General features: G+C 45.7%; 1 pseudogene; it reads left to right on the forward strand.

Moving 5' to 3' along the window:
- Positions 1 to 1,473: 1,473 nt before the first annotated feature.
- LOC144097697 (uncharacterized) lies at positions 1,474 to 10,617 on the forward strand (annotated as a pseudogene).
- Positions 10,618 to 10,868: the final 251 nt, after the last annotated feature.

Consider the following 10,868-nt stretch of genomic DNA (forward strand, 5'->3'; position numbering starts at 1 on the left):
AAAGAGGCGTCTGTTACATTGAACGCCCGCTCCCGTTTTGCTTTCCCTGAGCTTGCACTTGTTTTCATGCAAAGGAGGAAACCTAGCCCCAGGGTTCTTGCCATTGCAGTTTCATTAGGCCACAAAGGTTGCGCTACCGATCTCATTGTGTTTGTCCAATTCAACTTTTACCCCTCTTACATAAGGCAGGCAGGAGGAAATAACATTTCGCACTATATTGGGCGCGATGAGATAACAAATGAATGAAGGAAATATGGCGGGATGCTAAGCGTGATAGAGAGAAAAAGTAGGCGAGTTATTAAAAAATGCAAGTACTCCCGCTTAATTAAGATTAGGTATTTATTCCCGGAGAACCAATTGATATGATGTACGAAATTCCGCAAGCATATGAAGTATACAGTAGAATCGAAACAGTTGATTAGCTCAATGGGTAGTGCGCTGTTTTTTTTTTTTTTTACTGTGAAAAGCTGTTTAAAAAGGCAAACCGCGATGGGCTTAAGGAATGGATTAACACTTTTGCGCTGCGCTCTTGCACGCTCCTCACGCTGCCTTCGTTGTCTTCGGGTTTGGCGGGCTTAGTGGCGATCACGTGACCAGTCTCACGACCGCCGAAGTAGCCAATGACTGAGTACTGCACCCACCGCCTCCCGCTAAGGCAAACTGGTTCCCTTCTTAAAAATACCTGTACTGCCCAAACTGCCCCGCTTGCCACGGCTGCTGTGATCGCCTGATTGCCTCTGCACTGCTGTTCGTGGAGGTGTCTAGAGAAGTTCACAGTGGCGTTCGCTTTGGATTCCGTGTACAGGTGGCGAATGCTACGCGTGGGCAGGAAGCAGCAGTATCAAAATGCGAACACAGCGGCCGAAAGTGAGCGCATTCGCATTCGTTGAAACTATTTTGTAGAAATACGCTATCTGTTCCTACTGGCGAGGAAAATGACGTCATCGGGGACAATCAATGAATTTGAGCACCGGCATGAGCGCAACAGAAGGGAGAAGGATGATTGGGAATGGGGATGTTGGTTCCTGAAAGAGCCGTTGTTGTTTCAGCGGATGCTGTCGTTGCGGCGTGGGTGTTGTGTTTCGGTCATTTCACATGTCTTTCTTTTAAACTTCTTTCTTAATGGAGGTGGCAGTAACAGTGGCAAAGCGCAACGGTTAAAGTTCTTTAACTACATCCTTATAAAGTATTCCACAGCATTCCTGTCGCTTATTCTGAACTGGCACCCAGGAACGCCATTTAATTTCTTCAATTTATTTCTTTAAAATCTCTTTTGGGGGTGTTAAATAAGAGGTAGAAGCAGCAATAAGAACTAAAATTGACAATGCCACATGTATCTTGTATCCGTAGGAGACTATTTAAATTTTCGTCTAATTATAATGGGTCGGCAGTGTTGACGATATGTTGGTTAAGCCGTCTCTGATATTCAGCGGAACACGGAAAGAAAAAGGCTGCAAATATAACAGTTAGAGCATGTGGACGGCCAGCAACAAGCCAGCGACTGTGCAGGAAGGTATGTACTATGATGACTAGATTTATAGTTAACGATTAAATGGTGAGTATTTGAACTTGCGAAAGAGTAGCTATACGGCGATGAACAAAAAAATTCAATATTTCATATCTAGTTTTCGAAGATCAAGCACTGACGTCATATGAATAGATGACTGAATGTACCTTTCGACGTGATTTTGAGCTGCTTCAAGATCATTTGAGTGGTTAACGAGGTGCGGGTTTCATATGGGCTGCGCGTATTCCAGGTTGGATGGCACGACTGACTCCTAAGCGATAATTTCCCGTGATGTGAGGCGAGGCGAAGGTGACGTTTAGCAAATCCTATATCTTTGTTAGCTAATGATATGACGGTTAAGAACATGCGCACTCCATGTTAGGTAACTAGATAATTCGATGCGTATGTATTTGAAAGATGATACGGATTTTGTAGACTCAGCGATTTTTTGTACTTAATGACATGAAACTTGTGGTGACACGTAAAGGAAAGCTTGCATTTACTTGGGCTAACGTCCATGAGCTTATTTTCACTTCCCTGTGCGATGTGGTTAAGGTACTGTTTAGGGGGGATTTGTTCAAAAGAGTTAACTGCCCGGCGTTTGGTTACGCATTTGTCAGAAAAAAAAATCTGATATATCAAGATAGCTGCTGCGGCAGGTCGCTAATTATAAAAACAAAAAACAAAATAGTGACCGCTGTACACAGTGACATGGACATGATGTTGGCGTCCCGCCACAAACAACTCTTTGCTGGACTAAGCTGTGTTGGGCCTTTAGCGTAGCCTTCTATGAATTTTGTCTCCTTGTTGTAAGCATAACTATTATTAACTATGGGCGTGCTTTCTTCTTCGCTCATACTGAAAATATTTTTCTCTCGGCGAAAAAGCCAGAAGGTATCGCGGCGTTCACAATCTACTTCGGTGGTGTTCTGCAACGGCTCTTTCTTGATTAACTGCTTGGTTTGCCTCTGTCATCGATTGAGTCACCTAACCTAACCAGGCCGCCTGCTCACTTTGCTTACTAACTGTCGCCCATGACGCTACGGGCTGTTAGTTAACAATGGAAAAGGGATGAAAGAAAAAAGCTACGAGAAAAATCGGCCCATAATGCAGCTTTTGCAGGCTTCTATCTGACAGCAAGCTTGCTGCCTCGACACTAAGAAAGTGGTGCAAAACAGCAACAAAAAAGCACCCACTTTCCTGGTAGAAGGTCTGCCTAATGCAGAGTGACGAAGTCTAAGCTTTCGCCAGATGAAGGCCTCGGTCCCTTAAGGGGCTTGGCGCTGGAAGTCGCTCGTTCTTCTTTCTTCGCCCGTGTACGGAGAGGCAGCGCCCCCCTGCGTTCCCTGCAATGAAGGCTCCGGATGCAGCGAGAGCGTGACGACCCCATCTTTCCTGTTTTGTCCCTTCCTCAGCTCCTATTGTGCACAAGGCAGGCGCCGGAATGAATCAGAGTCGAGGCGACTCTATTGTCGCACACCTACTAAGCAAGCGGGCAAGACGACCTCAGTCGCGCAAAATAAGGGCATGCCACCATAACAATCCTTCCACGCACCGCGTGCTGTGCTTGTTTAGGCTACCACGTGGGAAGTCTCCTAAGGAGTCGAGCAGAAAACACTCATATGCGATCCTTTGGGTTTCCTTCAAAACTTATGCAAACGCTATGCACGCCTTGCGAAAATAAAAAAATCAAAGAACTAAATCAAAGCAAAGCGAAAGCACACAAGGCTTTGTTTTCTGCTTTGCGTTGTTTGCGCCTGTTCTTTCTACTCTGCTAGCCCCTTAAAACAGTCTAGGTCGCCGAACGATTCCAGTGATACATATTTATTTACTGCGGAACTCCTTAGATGTGATTCTCGTGGCCGTAACAGTGAAGAAGTACCATTCCAGACTGCAACGACAGTGCTTTCAGAAGGTGCACGTTGAAGAGATAGCGGGCCCTGTAAAATGGGGGCTAAGGTAAGTTAAAGCAACTACTAAGGTAAAGCAACTACGGCGAGTGCCGCTTACTATGCACCCTGTCCGTCTGGGAGAGTGAGGATGGCCTTTTCCTTCTCAAAGCTAAGCCACAGCAAGGTGCAGGTGAGTAAAACGGTGTTCACCTTAATTTCTCTAAACCTTACTTTAGCTTAATAGCTTTTTAGCTGTCAAACTCGCCTTGTTCTTAGAAAAACACTGCTGCAGTGAATCCGACCGCTCAGTTGTCCGCTAGCTAGACGAAGACCTATCTCAGGGAGCTTTGACAGAAACTCTCTCCGTGTGGATCGGTCGCGCCATCTGCTGTAAACAGCAGAAGTCATCGATGCGGTTTTTTTTTAATACGTTTAGCGGATAACCGTTAATGAAACGACACACGGAGGCTCCAATAACGTCGTCCATCGTGAAAGTAAGAGCTACTTGCGTAAGCTCAAAACATATCGGAAGCCATGAGCTTCCCTCAACAGCCACGGATACTGCACACGGGTTATCGGTGTACTGAAGGAAGTACAAAAAATATTTGCACACCGCAAAATAAATGGACCATCAAATAGGGCGTATGTGCTTCTAACTGTATTTACTTTATTTGTAGATGCCCTCAGGGGCGCTGAGTAAGGCCTTCACAGGCTAATAAATAACAAGAATTTTCGAAACCACTAGACAAACTGCTTTGACGAATATCAATAAAACACTCTAAAGGAAAATGTTGTGGCTAGCCACCGCTCAACCGCTCAGATTCGGAACTAAAAGCAAGGTAAATGCTTTCTTTTCTTAAATTCCCCTCTGGGTATGCCTCCTTGCCACAAAAACTGGCACGAAGCTTCAGCTGTAACTCACGATCGAAAGAATCGCAATACAAAAGAAATAAAGAAATATATGTATTCTCTCCTGAAACAAAATCTTGACGCTCTCTTATATACCGCAGTGCTTCACCTAAGGAACCATCTGTGGTCTTAACCTAGAAGCCATATCGAAGCTTTAAGACTATGACGTGATGTCTTTTATTACGCTTTGTTGGCACATATCTACGATGTCAGCTACTATGAGTAAAATTAATTCTGCACCCCCCCTCCCCGTCCTTTGCTGACGCCGCTACAGTTCTTTTCTTTGGTTTTGAACACAAGAGACTTTTTGAGGACATCTTTAAATAACATTTAAATCGGCAGATGGCATAAAGATCGCCTCGTCCCTGCGACAATTTCCATTCGCCTCACTAACTTCCTGCCAGAGTAGACGCCGCATAGACCACCAACCAATGCTTTACTTACCACACTAAAGTCTTACTCCACATTGATCTTAAAGACGATTCGTATTATCCAGTAATTCCTTTCCTTTCTTCTATCGCATCCTTCTCAATGCCCACTGAGCTTTTTCAGTGTCTCGTCTTTTTCAAAAAAATTACTTTTTTTCTTTACTGTTATTGTAAATTCTCATTTTTTTCTGCCCTACTCTTCCATTGCCCAGTTCGCGGTCAATCTCCAAAGGTAACTAGCAGCCTGTAGACTTCTGCGGCTTCTCCTGAGGCGTAATGGAATACTGTTAATGCCAACGAGCTCACCATCTTCGAGAAACTGTAAGCTTGAGGTGCTAATGCACTGTATATTCAGTGCCATAATCTACCGGCATCCGGCCACTGGCTTGCAATGTCATTCTAACAGTGCAGTTTAGAGCAGTGAGCAAAAAAAACTTGCAATAGAACAAGTTGTTGTTTCTAATCTATATTTCGTCTCAGGTTTAATTACACACCTAACCTAAAAGCGGTACAATTTTGTATATGATACGCACACAGCGTATCGCGTGGGCTCGGAAATAACACGGTCTTCAGCTAAAAAGCCATTTCTGTATATTTAAAACGCTCAAAGTGCTTGCAATTGCTGAGCGTACGTTTGACGTGCTCCTGGGCACGTTTCCTTCCAGTCTTACTAAGCCTCATACGGCGTGCTTCTCTTCTTTGTTGAAGAAGGCATTCCTCTGAGCACAGTGAAGATTTCCAGCTGTCCGCGCAGGCAACTGATGCCCTTCATACTGCAAGCGAGGCCTTCTGATGACAAATCTTCCTCTGTCCTATCTATCTCGAATAATGGCGGAGAAAACAATTAGAGCGAGCAAGGAAGAAAGAGGTCCAGTCAAGGGATGTTTTCGTGCACTATCCGGAAGAAGTGTCTCCCGCGCAGAACAAAGCTTACTGGCTGTCGAACAAAGCAAACATTAGGTATTAAGGAGCAGGAAGAAGAGGCAGTACTTGGTGGAAGTCAAACACGGGCTAACCAAACTATCCGTGGGCGCGTCTTTCGGCGTACCCTGAACCTCCCACTGCCGAATTCGGAGACGTTCCACCGAACTAGGCACACATGAAAGACGAAATGCGTTTTTTTTTCTAATTCGGCGCTGGAGAAGACAAGACTCCTAATTAACACTTTCGGGTGCCTTGTGGAGGGTGTTCAGAGAGTTTGGGTGTCCCTCCGTTGGGCGATGAGTGACTACTAGGACACCGGTATGGGAATGACGTCCTCGCTTTATGCTGCCGCTGGTCACGAAAGGCAAATGTTAGAACTGGCGGGCGAATAAAAAAACAATAACAATAGAAAAATGATGAAATACGCTTTGCCAGTCTTAGTAGCGTGGAGCGCGATAAGAAAAGCTGGAAAAATAAAAAACTAATATCTTGTATAGTTTAAGAAAACGCTAAAATAAATTTCCAGCTCGGAAGAATCAAAGCAGAGAACGAAAAGTGTTATTTTGAGCGCTAATCCTCTGAATACATTTACCACAGCAGCTGATAAGATCCTGTTTCCTCGCTGCGGTGTTTTCGCTGCGTTCAATGACCCCACGCATGACATGACTGCCGCACGCGATGGCAGAGCACCATGCTGAGTCATCCTAAAGCAGTGACGTCACGTGTGCCACCGTAGTGACGTCACGCGCACTCTACAAGAAGTTGAGAATAATAGAAAAGAATAGGAAAATAATAACGAAGAAACAAAAATACTTAAACATCCCAGGCAGTTGTCGCTCAATATTGCTGTATACGATGGTAACCATCCTGTGAAATGCTTTTTTTTTTGGACAAAAACAATCGATAAAGGATATGCTAGACGAAAAAATCATATTCACGAAGCAGATATCCGATGAAGTGTTCCGCGCGCCTCATGTTTTGCAAGCGTCCAATGTGTATGAGTCCGTCTTTCACTTCCACCTTCTCTTGCAGAAGTCGCAGATAAGTTTAATAGTTAAACCACCTTAAAGGAAGAATATATTCAGTTCTATATTTCCCTTCTAATGCAGCGTTCCCCAATATAAAAGATTCGCCGTTGCCAACACTAACAAAATTTTGTAAATACTGGAACTCCCAAGGGCAATGCGTTCCTTCATATGTGTCCTTTTTTGCTTGTTTGCTTGGCTTGAGAAACCTAAATAGGATGCCGAAACCACTCAGGCGCGCAGTTTCTCGCTCTGATGGCTTTACAAATTGGATGCTGAGTTCTCTCATTGCCTCCTAAGTGAAAACCATTGTGCCTTTGTGTGGCGAACGGTACCGTGTTTCTCAATTCGGCACCAAGGCTCCAAAACTCCCTCCGAAGCCTCTAGAGAAGAAGCATTCTTAATCCTTTTGTTTACGAGTGAAGCTCTTTAGGATCGCGCTGAGAGTAACGAGGTACTGAGAAGGTACTGAGAAGGTATTTCACTAAAGCTGCCTTTTTATGCATAGAATATTTTTGTATGCATAGATACCAGCATACAAGGGATGTTTAGAAGTAGGCGAAGGTTCTGCTCAGTAACGAGATAAGATAGACTGTTTTTTTTTTCGGAGAAACAAAAAACGGCACGAATACTCGTACTGCGATCCGGTATAATGATGTCTTCAGCTTTTTCAAGTGACAAAATCAAGGCGGTGGCTTGTACGCGGAGTTCAAATTTAGACTTTCTGAATTTAAAAAATACAAAGAGCACTGCACAAAAGTTACTTTTGTGTACTTTACATGTAATATGCGGCAAGTCGGACGTAAACTGCCGGGATAGTTGTCATCGTAATGTCAGTAATTTACTAAAAACAATAATTAACTTTTTATTCACTGCAGTTAGGATGCATTATTATAGAGACAGTGGCAAGTTATGACTTTATTTCGTACAGTTTTAGTAACGCGCCTGTGTCCCCAGATATGTATGTATAAAATTTCAGTCCAGTCTGTCTAATTACGCATGAGAGACCGCGGCACTTGACATGAAGCTCCTCCCTGTTATGACATTCTGTCTTACAAGAAAGCGGAGTGAGAGGCAACGGTGATGACTTTTCGCTCTTGGCCAGCAATGCGGCATCGCTATGCTTGACTGCATGCGAAGTCTGTAGCTGCTCCACGTCTTATCAGCCACTCTAATAGCAATCGCTTAACGAAACAGGGCTCGCATCACATCGCCCGCACAGTCACTCTTCGGTTTTGTTGGCCAAGCATGAAAGCACTCGCCAAGAAAGAAAAGCAATCACCGTCTTCCCGTCAGTCCACATTCGTGTCAGACGGAGTGCCATAGACAACAGCTGCATCACACCAGGGAGGACCTTCGCGCTGAGTGCCGTGCTCTTGCACGCGTAACGAGACGGATTCGGCGGAAATTTTAGACGTGCATATCTCCGGACGCAAGCAGGTTACTAAAATGTCGCGAAACAGATTAGTCATCAAATGCCACTATCGCTAAGTTATCGCTATAAACATGCATGCTAACTGCAGTGAATATCAAGTCAATCATTGCATTTGGTTAATTACTATATCACTGTGAAAATGGTCCTCACAGGTTTCGTCCGCCTGGCTGCCTATAGCGTGTTTCACATGCAAGCGAAAATGGTAGCGAAGCCTGCCGCCGCGGCGCAAAAACCTGCTTTTGAGTCGTCGTGGCGGTGAGCGGCGAGGTTAAGATTTTTGCAGCCGGACGGTGGATTTTGCGATTTGCATAATTACTAAATGCTGTTATGGAATCTGATAAAATATACTCGGCGGAGGAGCGCGCGATTGCTCAGGCAAATGCTGCCTCTTCCGCTTCCAGAGAATCTTGCAAATTTGGAATGGATGCTCTGACTATCGGGTTTTGGAATCCGTCCACGACGGCTAATGCGAAAGCTGGCCGGTTTGCATATTAGGCCGCGTCTACATAAACTGGCGGAGCATGAGGGGGATAATTCTTACTTAAAGCCTTGGCTCTAGCTTTCCGTCTGTCTCGATCATGCTCCGAGTGGATATTTTTGGGAAGAGCCGGAATGTAGAGAGTATTACTGACAGAAGTGGGAGGAGTTCGCATAGACGATGAATGGCCGGAGAGGTTTATTCCAAGTCGGCGCACGAGAATTTGGCCGGTTTTCGTATATGAGAGTCTGTGGTACTGAACTGTGAGGTGCGCTTCTCCATGCTCTCGCAGGGTGCTGTGCACCCCTAGTTGAAGGAGTTTCTCAGCGGGCGTCGATTTATGGAGAAGGAGGGCAGTTGCACCTGCCCTAATGGAACAACAAAAGGACTCATTATCAATAGAACCACTAACGCTCCTCAGCGCTTTCAACCACCACACGGAAAACCTAAGGCCTGTGGAAAGAAACATTTCTTTTCCACGATGGAGTGGTAAGAGGACTTTTGTCCAGCCAATGTGCATCGGAGTAGACAGAATGCAGCTAACGTTTTTTTTTTTTCTTTCGTGGCGAGCGCACCGACAGTCCACACCAGCAGCGCAGACTCCACGGCAGTCTCTACGTCAAGCCTCGAGGGAAAAAAAATACAGGATAAGGTCCCAGTGATCGTTAATGCAATCGCCCAGCGTTAGAGAGAAGACACTGATATCTGCGAACAGGAAAGCTTGCGAAAGAAGCAGAAACAAAAACCTGTCAGGAGAAGTTCTCACTTGCGCCATTAAGCCCGACCAAGCCTTCCCAGGAGCTCCTGGAAGATTAAGGCAAGGAGAGTGACGCAGGGTATTTTTTCCATCGACCGTATTTCCTGTCTTTATCTGCTATAGGGCAGGGACTCCTGAACCAACTTCCCCTGCAGGGCGAGAAACCTTAAGTAAACAGTGCTGTCGACTGACATCAAGTGAGCCATTATCACTTTCGCATGCACACAGAACGTAGTTGAGATAAAATTAGGTGAGATGCGTAGATCGCCTTGAAGCGAACAGGAACGCCGCTCACGCTTGGTGTATATAAATATAGCGACTGTTTCAGAGCGCAGCCCTTTGCGCCCGTTCCTTCGTTTCGCGGCGTCACCGTTGTCCCTCTTCGCTGCTCTGGCTGCGTGCGCTCCTGGTGCCATTTCTACCGCACGCACAAGCCGAAAAGGATAGCCGCCGCCGTTCGCCAGAGCGCCGGATTTCATCCACAGAAGTTGTTATACGTGACACTGAGTCACGCTACAGACATCAACGGACTCTACCCGACCAATGCTGGCAATGACGTCACATTCGACCGCGGAAATTCCAATCCGGAGAAAAAGCTGCCCGATGAACTTCGTCGGTTGCAGTCCCACAAACTTAACACCACCACCGCCAAGTGCCCCGCCATGACTGAACCGCCGCACTACTTGTTGATCTCTGCTTTTAACGTACTCTCCCTTGCCGCACATGTCAAGGACGTAGTACATCACGATCACATTCTGCGGCATGCCTCTGTACTTTGCTTAGCGGAAGCCTGGACGGATCCCGAAGAGCCTCTCGAAATCATAGATCACGAGTACTGCTGTGACGCTCGCAGAGACTTCAACAGAGCGGCGAGAGTGGCTATCCACGCGCGTACGGGTCTCTCTGCAATACCGATCGAAATGTTGGGCACGTCGGATGAAATTGATCAACTGTGAGCCACAAAGTTGGCCGACGGCTAGCTGGTAGTGGCTTTCTACTTCTACCCTGCTGCGCTCACCTAAGACGTCGTGCACTTCCTGCGACTCGCATTAACCGCCCATTGATCCAATCCAATATTAGTAGAGGGGGACATTAATCTAGATATAAAGACAAACAGGAATTTCTTACCACTTATGCGGGAGAACAACCTGTTCTTCTCACTCGTAACGCCTCCCACGGCTGTGGCAACCATGCGAAATACTTGGATAGACCTCGTCTTTGGGAACCAGGCATTGGTGCATTGGTCGTCATTCTACCAATGACGTGCAGAAGTAAAAAAGAAATATGTATCACACTCCTCTCGGCTCTTTCTTTGCCTAAAGAAGGTTTCCTAGTAGATGGCCCCTCATTTACGCACTTCTTCAATGCGGCTACAAGTGCTTTAAATGGACTTGATTTAAACGCACACTGCAGTTCATTAACTTGCGGCCCTCTGCTTATTATGTGAGCGAATTGATTTCGCGTAGCCAATAACAAATCTCTATGCCTGGAAATCAAGAAAAGATTTCACTTC

This window comes from Amblyomma americanum, chromosome 7 (genome assembly GCF_052857255.1).
Source record: "Amblyomma americanum isolate KBUSLIRL-KWMA chromosome 7, ASM5285725v1, whole genome shotgun sequence".
Classification (NCBI taxonomy): Eukaryota; Metazoa; Arthropoda; class Arachnida; order Ixodida; family Ixodidae; genus Amblyomma; species Amblyomma americanum.